The sequence below is a fragment of the Takifugu flavidus genome, chromosome 21 (genome assembly GCF_003711565.1).
Source record: "Takifugu flavidus isolate HTHZ2018 chromosome 21, ASM371156v2, whole genome shotgun sequence".
Lineage (NCBI taxonomy): Eukaryota > Metazoa > Chordata > Actinopteri > Tetraodontiformes > Tetraodontidae > Takifugu > Takifugu flavidus.
Window position 1 is genome coordinate 6,359,876 of NC_079540.1, and position 13,471 is coordinate 6,373,346.

General features: G+C 50.3%; 1 protein-coding gene across 5 annotated transcripts in view; it reads right to left on the bottom strand.

The window, feature by feature from the left end:
* Positions 1-13,471, bottom strand: part of thrb (thyroid hormone receptor beta) — a 41,688-nt gene that overhangs the window by 17,144 nt on the left and 11,073 nt on the right. Inside the window, exon 1 of one of the 5 annotated variants that reach the window (XM_057021472.1) lies at positions 147-385. The exons of the other annotated variants lie outside the window; for them this stretch is intronic. The gene's annotated coding sequence lies outside the window, so the exon portion shown is untranslated. Of the gene's footprint in view, positions 1-146; positions 386-13,471 lie in introns of those variants that run through there. 5 annotated transcript variants of the gene reach the window in all.

Sequence of the window (13,471 nt, forward strand, 5' to 3'; positions counted from 1 at the left end):
CGAACAGTCACAACAGGAAACAATGAGGCTAAAAACAATGAGCATGTCAGCGTGCTGTCACTGTCACGCTAGCCATCATTAGCGCTTTCTGCTACCGACGTGAACACAAACGGCGTCGTGGCCGGCTGTGGGTTCGGTGGGGTTACCTTGAAGGGGGGTCGTGGTTACTTTCGCCCCTTCAGGACCGGGCGAGGAGCGTTCGCAGCTGTTTACAGTCGTCGTGTTGACCGAACGGTCGACCCCGTCAGTCGTGGGAGAGCACTTCCTTTTTACAGCAGTTTCTTCACCGCAGCAGCTACCACATCCTGTTCAGAGGAGCGAGCGCTGCTCCACAATATCAAGCAGAAGAGAAACCGACATTTGTGTTCCAACAAGCAAAAACACAACTATCTTCCTCTTTTATTCGCTTTTTCATTTTCAGAAAGCATAAACTAACAAACAACAACCAGGATCCAGCCCTTTAAAGGCGTCATTACCGTGCACACAGAGCAGCGCGCCCTCGTTAACAGGAACCGCACCACCAACCTCCAACCGACACCCCCACAGCGCTGCCTCCTGCTGGCAGAACCCGCAGCTAGCGCGTCGCTAAAGGAGCCATATGGGAATACTGAAGAAAACAACCGTTTCCAGAGGGGACTGATGCCCAAATGGACTCTTTCCCTCCTGGAATCAGCGGCCAGGTGAGTTTTGTTGGGTAGAAGTGGAGACAGTCCCAACAACAGCTCCCCCTGTTGACTACCAGATGTAACTGCACACATGTTTCGCGCTCAAATTGATGCCCAAGGATGAAATCGTCCATCCGCCGGTGCTTCGAACTCTTCCTTCTAGCTCAGATGAAAAATAAAAGCTCAAACGTTTAACATTATTTGTTCAAGACTTGTTAAACACAGCAAAAAAAAAAAAGCAGCATCAAGCGCAAAGGTTAAGCTAGCCTTCCAAACCCAAATCCTGCCATTCCTGGAAATCTCGCAATCAGCTGGGACGTTTTGAAACCCTAGAAGATCGGCGTCCAGAGCAATCAGGTCCATCCTTCATCCGTGAAGACAAACAACGTCCCACATCCTGCAGGATAAACTCTCCTCTTCTGTCAGGACGCTTCGTTTAGCTACGGTTTAGTCAGGCTAATGGAATAATGCGTTATCAGATGACAAGTAAACCCAAAGACTGAAAGAGAGAGTTGGTTTTTCCGCTATATAAACCCAACAAATAAAAACCTGAACCAACCAGCTGGAACAAAATTACAAACAAACCACAAACGCCATCGTGGCCTTTGTCGTCATATCGCCCCTGCTGGGAGGAGCCGGCGACCCCGACGGTGACCCCGGCGAGAAACATGGACACCTGCATCAGGGCCTTTGGATAAAGGGGGATCTTCATCCGTGGAGCTCAGGGGCCTGCAAGGTGATCCCAGCTCGTCCTCATGGCAACGGGGCTCGCAAATACAGACAGCAGATGGTGTTTTCATTAAAGAATTCAAGGCAGGCGTACAATCGCGAATGAAGATCGGCAGCATCGAATTACTCCTCCTGCCTGATTCTGATGGCGCTGCTGCGCCGGGAAGGTTCTTATCCGCCACCGGATCCGAAACCTGCAGCCACCATCACCAGCGAGCCTGATCAGAAAACTGTCTGAACACATTTGTGTGTGTGTGTGTTCCAATGGAGCCACAGTTTGGGAATTCTGCTGCAGCTTAAAACTGAACTACATGAGTCTCACCAGATGTGGTGATGATGTCAGATTCCAGTCGAGGAGCCGTAGAGCTCCCTGAGAAAACACACACACACACACACACACACAGACACACACACACACACATACTTGTACTTCTATTTTTGTGGGGACCTAATACATTTAGCCTCAAACAGCCTTGTGAGGACCAGCCAAGATGTCAGCATTTTGCTTGAAGAACGTGTATTTTGGTCCTCAGAACATAGCTTGTGCAACAATAAACGCACACACACACACGTGCACACTCACACACACAGTAGGTCTTGAATTAATTGCAAACATGTTACCATGGTATTAGAAGGCAATTTTGTTTTTTTCCCTACATTGTACATATCTAATCCATCATCTGTAGCCAGAAATTGAGGAAATTTGTCCGTGTGAGAATCGGCTCTGGTCACCAGTCCATCACAGGACACACACACACCTTCCACCAGTTTAAAGAAGGCAGAGAAATCCCAGCAGGCACTGGGAGACCCTGAGGAATCTTGAAGGTTATTTGTAGAAGAAAAAAAAACAATTAAAAAAAAAAATCATTTCAGAGTTTTTCCAACCCAACCAGAGTTTCTCCACTTCTGAAAAACATTCCGTCGGTTCACAACATCCTCGCTGTGAAATCTGCGGGAGACTCCGCGACCCCGCAGGATTCCACATGTGGTCCGACGCCACAAACACGCCGCCTGTTGTTCAAGATGTTTACACCGACTTGGTCTTCCAGGCCGAAGAGGAGTCAACGGAAGCGTTGCTGGATGTCTGGGCGGAAAAACGGGAGTCAAGCGGTCGTAAAAAACTAGATCCTGTCAGTTTTAGCATTAGCAGTTAGCTCATCAAGGCCCGAATCACAGCACATAACAGCTTTGTTCGATGTTTTTGTTTAGATCTGGAATCACGAGAAATCAATGCAGAGATCTGATTAGCTGAAACGTGTGACGAGTTTCCGAGTCTGGACCGACGGTCGCGGTCAGGCGGGGGGGCAGATTCACCCGATTCTGGAGCCAATTAAAAGCCGTCGTTTATGATTGATGATTTCAGTTGCTTTCCAAGGAAACGTCACAGAAAGAACGTGTTTTTCATCGTAGACCTGTCAGTAGGGGGCGATATAAACAACGTATGTGCGTCAGTCATGTGGTTTCAGCGAAGCTGAGCTTTAATTTTACAACCAAACCGTTTCATTTTCAGCCCTTGTGAGGACGCCACACTGAAAATGGAGGAGCCGCTGAGGCTGCAAGCGTTGAGTGTGTCGGAGCTTCAAAGTGGGAAACCACCTGACCTGAAGGAACGGAGCAGCACTGCTCAGCATTTCCCCTCAAACGCGACGCGGATCCTTTTCTCGCTAAATTCTGCGACTTCCAGAGGGCAGACGAGCGCCGCTCCTCCCAAACAGCCAAAGGTGAGAAGCTCAGAGAAAAGTGTGCGTCTGAGGGAGACAGACCGTCCGTTTCCATGGTGATTTGAGTTATATTTTAGGATGTGATGCACGTTTTTTTCCCCCCGGTATCATCTGCTGACAGACAGAAGTGGGATGAACGTTTGGTGGTGTTGGGGGGGGGGGTTGCATCAGGGCGTCCAGCTGCCTGACGGACACACGCTCAGTGTTTCCGTGGTGACGAGCTGCAGCCCCCATTAAGGGTGGGAATTGGATAGACAATTTTGTCATTGAAAAAATAAAGCATGGAAGCTAATGGACAGGTCCAACGTCTCCGTCGGAAGGGGGGGGGGGGGCACGCACACAGAAGGGTTCTGTTGCCACAGTTGCACATCAAACCGCACACTGGACCTTTGTTGCATCAGCTGTTACAAGATGGCCGCCAGTTCGTGGGGGTGGGGGGGATTCCTGCCCAACAACGGAGAAAGTGAAAAGGAAGCACGCTGAAGCTGCAGCGCCGCCAGAAATCAGCAGGACGCCGTTTGGTACAAGTGGAGCGAAAATGTGGCGCCGCCGGGCGGGACGAGCAGCTGTGAACATCTGGGGCTGAAGGACGTCCAGAAGCAGTGCTGAAGGTCCGGCGGCGTTGGAGAGGATGTTTTAGCTGTGAGAAAAGGTGCAAAAGCACCTGGGGGGAGGGGGAGAGGTTGGGGGGGGCAACAAAACAGGTCGTCGCCACAAATGTCAGTGAAATAATCTACTTTAACGCTTCTCTTTAAATAACTGGGGAGACGCAACGGGTGTGTTATCGCTACGCAAACGTCGCCGTTATCACAAAGTGCTTTACGTTCGACACTAAATCACAACATTAACGTTCCGATAAAGACGTTTACGACTCACAAATCTGGCAATCTGCCCCTCAACGTGGATTAACATATTATTAGTACTATTATTAGGGCAGAGGTGCTAGCTTGTGCTAAAGTAGGAGCACATGGAGAGGAGGGAATTTTCTAAATTTGGGTCAGAAATGTTAGCAGCTAGCCGGCTAGCATGGATCAGAAAATTGAATCTGCCACGTCTGCGTTTAGAGGAGTAGAGAAAGTCTTGATCAGAGGCCTTTTCTGATGGGAAAAATGTCCCGATTCACCAGTAGAATCACACACTCCTGCTGATTCTGCCCGTATTAGCAGCCTTGGGTCATATCAGGATAGCGCGCTGGCTCTCACTCTCCATCGCAGCAATAGCGTTTTTTTTTTTGAGATGTCAGGGCCAAGATAAGAAAAAAGAGAAAAGAAGGAAAGAAAGAAGAGGAAAAAGGAAAAGGCAGCTGCGGCGGGGGCTGGCTGTTCAAATTGATGACAGCGGCAACAGAACAGGAGCGTATGAAGCAGCGTCCGTCTGTCCCCGACACACACACACACACACACACACACACACACACACACACACACACACATCAAAAAACGCGCACCCATTCTGAGCTGGCAGAGCTCCAGATCACTGTGGTGCATTCTGGGTAAGAGAGGACAACTCAGGACACACAGGGACTTTGAGGACACTGCGGTAAGCTGCTCACATAGAGAGGAAAAAGAGAGGGAAGATGGATACGGACGGAGGAGGAGAGGAAGGGAAGAAGAGGGAAAGGATGGGAGGAGGATGGAGGAATTCAGAGGAGCTTCAGGGGAGTCAGCGTTTCAGCTCTTCTGATAATTGATATCGATACTTTACAAAATAAAAGCACCACCGTGAAAAAAAAACATGCAGAAATGTTAAATTATTGTTCACAAACCATCCATCCATCCATCCATCCATTCTCTGCCGCTTATCCGGGGTCGGGTCGCGGGGGCAGCAGCCTAAGGAGAGAATCCCAGACTTCCCTCTCCCCAGCTACTTCCTCTAGCTCATCCGGAGGGATCCCCAGGCGTTCCCAGGCCAGTCGAGAGACATAGTCTCTCCAACGTGTCCTGGGTCTCCCCGGGGGTCTCTTACCGGAGGGACATGCCCTGAACACCTCACCAGGGAGGCGTCCAGGGGGCATCCTGACTAGATGCCCAAGCCACCCCATCTGGCTCCTCTCAACGCGGAGGAGCAGCGACTCTACTCCGAGCTCCTCCCGGATGGCAGAGCTTCTCACCCTATCTCTAAGGGAGAGCCCAGCCACCCTACGGAGGAAGCTCATTTCAGCCGCTTGTACCCGTGATCTTGTTCTTTCGGTCATTACCCAAAGCTCATGACCATAGGTGAGGGTAGGAACGAAGATCGACCGGTAAATCGAGAGCTTCGCCTTTCGGCTCAGCTCTCTCTTCACCACAACGGACCGGTGCAGAGCCCGCATTACTGTGGACGCCGCACCGATCCGCCTGTCGATCTCCCGCTCCATTCTTCCCTCACTCGTGAACAAGACCCCGAGGTACTTAAACTCCTCCACTTGGGGCAGGATCTCCTCCTTTACCCGGAGAAGGCACTCCACCTTTTTCCGGTGAGAACCATGGCCTCGGATTTGGAGGTGCTGATTCTCATCCCAGCCGCTTCACAGGCGGCGGCGAACCGATCCAGTGATAGTTGGAGGTCACGGGCCGATGAAGCCAACAGGACCACATCATCCGCAAAAAGCAGAGACGCGATCCTGAGGTCACCAAACCGGATCCCCTCAACACCATGACTGCACCTAGAAATTCTGTCCATAAAAATTATGAACAGAATCGGTGACAAAGGGCAGCCCTGGCGGAGGCCAACCCTCACCGGAAACGAGTTCGACTTACTGCCAGCAATTCGGACCAAACTCTGGCACCGATCGTACAGGGAGCGGACAGCCCGTATCAGCGGGCCCGACACCCCATACTCTCGGAGGACCCCCCACAGGACCCCCCGGGGGACACGGTCGAATGCTTTCTCCAAGTCCACAAAACACATGTGGACTGGTTGGGCAAACTCCCATGTACCCTCGAAGACCCTGCTGAGGGTGTAGAGCTGGTCCACTGTTCCACGCCCAGGACGAAAACCACATTGCTCCTCCTGAATCCGAGGTTCGACTATCCGGCGGACCCTCCTCTCCAGTACCCCTGAATAGACCTTGCCAGGGAGGCTGAGGAGTGTGATCCCCCTATAGTTGGAACACACCCTCCGGTCCCCCTTCTTAAAAAGAGGGACTACCACCCCGGTCTGCCAATCCAGCGGCACTGCCCCCGATGTCCACGCGATGTTGCAGAGTCGAGTCAACCACGACAGCCCTACAACATCCAGAGCCTTAAGGGACTCTGGGCGGATCTCATCCACCCCCGGGGCCTTGCCACCGAGGAGTTTTTTAACTACCTCGGCAACTTCAGCCCCGGAGATACGAGAGCCCATCTCCAGGTCCCCGGGCCCTACTTCCTCACTGGAAGGCGTGTTGGTGGGATTGAGGAGGTCCTCGAAGTATTCCTTCCACCGATCCACAACATCCCGAGTTGAGGTCAGCAGCACACCATCACCACTATACACAGTGTTGACAGTGCACTGCTTCCCCCTCCTCAGATGCCGGATGGTGGTCCAGAACCTTTTCGAGGCCGTCCGAAAGTCGTTCTCCATGGCCTCACCGAACTCTTCCCATGCCCGAGTCTTTGCCTCGGCAACCGCCGTAGCTGCACTCCGCTTGGCACGCCGGTACCCATCTGCTGCCTCAGGAGTCCCACAGGCCAGTAAGGCCCGATACGACTCCTTCTTCAGCTTGACGGCATCCCTCACCGCTGGTGTCCACCAGCGGGTTCGGGCATTGCCGCCACGACAGGCACCAACCACCTTGCGGCCACAGCACGGTCAGCTGCCTCGACAATGGAGGCACGGAACATGGTCCACTCGGACTCAATGTCCCCCGCCTCCCCCGGGACATGGTCAAAGCTCTCCCGGAGGCGTGAGTTGAAGCTCCTTCTGACAGGGGACTCTGCCAGGCGTTCCCAGCAGACCCTCACAACACGTTTGGGCCTGCCAGGTCTGTCCGGCATCCTTCCCCACCATCGGAGCCAACTCACCACCAGGTGGTGATCAGTTGACAGCTCCGCCCCTCTCTTCACCCGAGTGTCCAGAACATGCGGCCGCAAATCCGATGACACAACCACAAAGTCGATCATCGATCTGCGGCCTAAGGCGTCCTGGTGCCAAGTGCACATGTGGACGCCTTTATGTCTGAACAAGGTGTTCGTTATGGACAATCTGAGACGAGCACAGAAGTCCAATAACAAAACACCACTCGGGTTCAGATCAGGGGGGCCGTTCTTCCCAATCACACCTCTCCAGGTCACACTGTCATTGCCAACGTGAGCATTGAAGTCACCCAGGAGGACGAGGGAGCCCCCAGAAGGGGCACTCTCCAGCACTCCCTCTAAGGACTCCAAAAAGGGTGGATACGCTGAACTGCTGTTTGGACCATAGGCACAAACAACAGTCAGGATCCGTCCCCCCACCCGAAGGCGAAGGGAGGCTACCCTCTCATCCACCGGGGTAAACTCCAATACACAGGCACTGAGCCGGGGAGCAACCAGAATTGCCACCCCTGCTCGTCGCCTCTCACCATCGGCAACTCCAGAGTGGTAGAGAGTCCAACCCCTCTCAAGAAGACTGGTTCCAGAGCCCTTGCCGTGCGTCGAGGTGAGGCCAACTATATCTAGTCGGAACTTCTCAACCTCGCGCACCAACTCAGGCTCCTTTCCCACCAGAGAGGTGACATTCCATGTCCCTAGAGCCAGTTTGTGCAGCCGGAATCAGACCGCCAAGGTCCCTGCCTCCGGCTGCTACCCAAAACACAATGCACCCGACCCCCTTGGCCCCTCCTGCAGGTGGTGAGCCCACGGGAAGGGGGTCCCATGTTGCCTCTTCGGGCTGCGCCCGGCCGGACTCCATAGGCAAACAAACAATAAATGTAATGTTTTTATTGATTAATGTTCTTTAATATGAAGGAACAAAATGTTTTAATATTAAATACTTATGTCTTACTTAAATAATAATAACATGAATTTAATATATTCATATTTAATATAACATAATTTTAGAGGATGAGAATGAAGGAGAATTATTAATTCTATTAGAATAATTGAATGGAGGTATTTATATTTTATAAATCCTGAGCGCAGCAATAATTCAGGTTTTTAGATATCATGAGCTAAATCATGCAGCTTCTGTGGGATGATCCCACTAAGGTGTTTTGGGACTAAATTAGGCCAAATCAATCCGATCTAGATTGATCCTTAAACCCTGATCTGACAATAGGAGCAGAGATAACGAGACAATAATGAAATAAGTGGATTTATTTCCGGCCTGCTCTCTCCTCGGCTAACCGCCGCCGCCACCGCGGTGTATAATCCTGACCCCTGGGTCACCGTCTGTGTGCAGGCCGGCGGATTGAAGAGTGTCACAGCTGAGAACCATGGTGAAAAAAGGTGTTAGCATCCAGTCAGAAGCCATCAGCCGCCGTAGCTTCCTGCCAGATGCGACTGACTCCCACACATCTGTTTTAAGCCAGGGCCTCAAATTTACCTTTTTTAGTTATTTTTCAGTTTAAACCTCAAATAACTGTGTTTATCCAGTTTTCCCCAGGCTAGTTTTAAACATTTAAACACACAAACTGAAGCCAGTATGCTAACGCAGCTATCTGGAGTTTTATTAGGGGATACATGTACTAGCCACATTTTCGTGATAATCCTGTGTTAAAGTCATTAAGCTAGCATGTTAGGGTTCATGTCCCAGTATGATCACAACAGACCAACTTTTACTTTGTGTTTGTTTAAAAGTACATCCTGACTTTCCAGAGTGCTGGGTGTGAAAATACTGCTGTTGGCTATTGTTAGTGTTAGCTAACGGCTTTGAGGTTTCATTCCGAGTTGAGTCACTGTCGGTTTGGTTAATTAAAAACTAAAGAATACAATTGCTGCTGTTGAAATGTGGAAAATATCGGCAACTAGGTGAATGAGAAATGTGAGCACTTGGCTAAATGTTAGCATTAACTGTTTCCACGGCGATGCCCCTGTGCCCCTCGCCAAACTGACAGAGGAGCTGATCAATTAGTTAATCGGAGAGATGACAAAATTGTTCATCCAGGAGATGATGGCGGATTCGGCGGAAATGTCCGTTATTGTCAGGATAGCGTTGCCGTGGCAATGCAATACAGGTTTTTGCCCCCTCTTCACTAAAGATCACACGAGAATCATCTATTTTCTGCAGGATGACTGCGTGAAAATACAATTATCATTTTATCTAAATTGCTCCTGCTGTTTGAGCACATGTCATAAAAGGCAGCTAAGGCTGAAAGTAAATAACTGAACGCAAACATGTAAATATGCGTGATAACGGAGGGTAAATGTTTGAAGGTGTTTAATCCACCTTTAGATACATGCCCTCTGGAATGGCCCGAGGCTGCGTGTCTAAATATTGGCTATTATATTCGCTCAGCCTCGCTTATCCTAATACAACCCAGTGGAGGCCACGCCCACAACGCAATCCCACCATTTATGCTCCGTATAGAACCGCAGAGCAATCCCATAATTTACAGCCACACCCGGAGACGACAGGGCAGATTAAAGAACCGGCCGCCAATAAACAAGGTTAGCTACTTGCAGGGGTGAATTTCACTCTTTACAAGCCCCTTGGGGGCAGTAAATCTGTGAAACACCCCAGGCTCTGAGCACGAGTCCATCACAACGGGGCCCATTTAGCGCCGCTCCGCTCAGTGAAGGAAGATATTCCCTCTACTTGCAAACAAATGTGGGGCTCCTGCGTCTGGATGTTCCTCCCTTTTCCCATTTTTCCTGTTTTCCAAAGCAAACTCGAGGTTTTCCCAGACAGGCTGCCAGGGAGGCGGGTGCCAGAACCATAACCCAGCACCGCTTTCCTGGCTGGTTTACGCAGCAGCAATGAAATCAGAGACAGAACGAAAGAAGAAAAAGCCAATTGTGAAGAAAACGTAACAGAGCAAGTGGAAAAAAAAAAAAACATCAAACGGGTCAGTCAGGGCCACCATGGGTTTACCCCAAAAAGCCCCTCTGTTTGGTCACCTTTGAGTCCCCCGGGGCAAAAACCTGGACAACAACCCCGGCAACCTAGGAGCGCTGCCAGGTTTGAGGAGGGAAACGTGTTCTCAAAGCCGCTGTTACACAACGACATCAAGAGCACACAAAAAAAACAAACAGGAACCTCAAAGACCTCTGCACAGACGTACCACGCTGAAGAGGGGTGGGGGTGGGGGGGGGGGGGGTGACCCTGAACGACACAGCTGGTCTAGAATGACGACGTTTCGAGTATTCTAGAGGTACCCTTTGTATCGTATCTCCAGGAGAATGTTGTCTGTCACCAGTCGGGTACAGGTGAACATCGGGTGTCAATCACGGGATACATTCGTGGGTCGTCCGCAGGTAAACCTCATCAGTCATCTACATGTCAAACTGGCTGTTCATCTAACGGTGAATTGTGGTGAATTGTGAATTGCGTAATCTCTGAAACAGTCAACAATCTCGACCTCATGCTAATCAGGCAGCAAATCAGACGTTTCTCTCCAATGGTCGTCTAAAAACAGACAGTGCAGAATGTGCTTTACTGACCTTGGCACCGATGATCAACACACCTGTACAGTAACCCACATACTGGCGCCTGGCCTGATTTAGTTACGCTAGCATTGGGTTTAAAGTCCCGTTCTTATCAGCAGCGATAAGAGCTGCTAACAGGAGCAACATAAATTCAACTCTGTGCCAAGGCCAGCTGGTGCAGGTGATATTCCTGTGTCACTTTTTAAAAGTCTTAACGGCGCAAATCTCTGGCAGGGGCCGAAACAATGGTTAAATCAGAGTACAGGTGACCCAAGCGGACACATCTCACTTAAGACCTGCTGGCGACATCAGCCAACATTAGCTTCAGCTAAAATTACCTTGTCAGCTGAAAAACGACGACAGTTTGTATCAAACGTTCGTCATCATTATGACTGGAACACAAACAGATGCTAACAGGTGCTAACTAGCAGGACACCAGAGGAATATCCATATCAGGCGCGGGAATATGAAAATGAATTATTTTCATTTCAGTGAAACCATCTACAGGTTTGCCGTTCAGCCTATTCTATGAATGACAGCATAAGGAGGTGTGAGTCCTCCAGTCCTCCGTGAGCTGTTGCTAAAAGAGGAAGAGATGAAAGGCAAGAACCTACGTGGGAGCCAGATTTGAAAGCTTTGGCACAATCGACCGTTCATCTGGAAGCTCAAGGCAAGGGTGGAAGAGCAGAAGATGGAGATCAGGTACCTTCCTCTGACAACAGAGGAACCAGGAGCCACAAAACTGGACCAGTGACCTCCGAGTCTGGAACAGGAGTGAACGAACAGGAAGTGGAAGCCGTCGGGGAACATTCTGGTGGGTTTCATGTTCTAGATGTTAAAACCTCGTCAGTGCAACTTTCTCGTAGGAGACGAGCTGAAGGGGGGCAAACTCAGGCACAGAGTTCTAACCCGCGACCCTCCACCAGCGGGTCAGACTGCTCCACCCGGGTCTCCAAACAACGTTCTGCAAAAAAGACCAGGATCCTCTTGTTGTTGTTGTTGTTGTTGTGTTGTTGTTGCTCCGCTGTGGCTGCTCTCACTGCCTGTAGCTATTTTTACATCATTGCGGCCTGACTGAATATTAAGGGGAGGATATCCATGTCTCGCTGGCCGGCGGCCCAACAGCCCGGCTGGCGTCGTCGAGGTGGTTACGCTTAACAACGCAGTTGTCGCCGAGCGTACGACTGTCTCCCCCCCGACGTGGGGGAGGACAGCAAAACCCAGCGGGCGACCTGCTGCCTGGGCTGAACAGCCCTCAGGCCTCCCACTTCAGGCCTGGGCAACACGTGCACGCTTGCTTCCACTGCAGAGTCGTGGCCCCGGACATGTGAGAGTGCCCCTCCCCCCGGCTGACACCAATCCAGTGTTCAAGCAGAACACATATTTTGGCATCGCCCCGACTTTCTTCCCCCAAATACCGCGACTATATTCAGACTCTCTTTCTTGGTGCAGCTGTATTTTGACAAATCCTCCAAACTAAAGCAGGCAAATGTTCAGATAAACACACACGGCGCCTTCATTTGATTGGCCCCCCTCCCCAAAAAAGGTGTTTCTGTAATTCAAGCAGTAAAATATAGAAATCCATCTGGTTTTTATGTGGAAAACACTTAAAGTGAGGATCAAGATGCAGCCGACCGGCTAACGACTTGCTTCCTCCCGTCAGCCCGATTCATCCGTAATTCTGAGCGTTTAAGAGAACAAGGGTTCTTGTTTGGAGCTACAGAGAACCATATCTGCCCGCTTGAGGTTCCCTGGGGAACTGAGTTCAGATGAAAGGACTTTTATCAAAGCCTGCAGAGGTTGGCTGCTTTGAAGAACCTTTTCTAGCCTCCAGACAGATTCAGGCACCACTGTAGCTCCAGTCTATACTGTAGCAAACATGTCAGGTTGACTAATGGTGCTTTTAATGGTCATTAAAAATGTATAGTAATGTCTGGAAGTGTACTGTCCTGAACTGGCCAGGAGCGAGAGCTTAAAGCATAACTTACACCTAGCTTGTGGCTAACATGAATGGAAATTTTAGTTAAAAAGGTGCCTTGATTATGGGCGGGGCTACTGGAGCAGTCGATTACTTAAGCTAGCTAACAAGCTGACCATCAACGACTAACAGCGTTCCCCTCAGCGATGTCATTTACCACGGCGGTCCAGAGCCGTACCAGCTTGAGCCGTTTGAGCCGCAGCAGCCGTCGCCAAGGAGATGGACAGGTGCTAGTTTTTAATAAGAGGGGCGGAGCCAATATTGGCGTGACGAAAGCTGCCTCCAAACCCGCGTCGGCCTCCATCTCACCCAATTCTGCAATTAAATAATAAGTGTCGGGTTTCAACCCATAGAGGGCGTCGCTCCCACATATTTAACGCCAAAGATGCCAAAAGTAAACATCGAAATGCCGAGTTGGAATCAATCAACAACACGACTTCGCACCCAAACGTGTTTTTAGCAGAAAAAACATGTTTTTAAAGGTGTAGTTGGCCTTTAGGGACAAACACTTAGGAAAGAAACAGACCAATTTTTGGGAAGAATCCATTTTGTGCCCCAGTAGCCATCAACATACGTAGTCATGTCATGCGGTCTGTCCACGTGCCACAAGCTGCTGCTAAACCACCCATGGAGGACCTTTTTTTAGACTTCATTTTAAAGAACCACACACCATGTGGAGAGAATGGTATTTACTGGTCACATCTACAGCTTTTTCCATAAACTTTGGCCCCTGAATCTAACCCAGCCCCGAGGAGCTTTGGGCGGGCGTAAGACACCCAGAAACCAGCTCCAAAGACCTCCAATCCGGTTCCTCGCTAATGCTAATCATCATTGTTCAGGTATCCTGCTTCC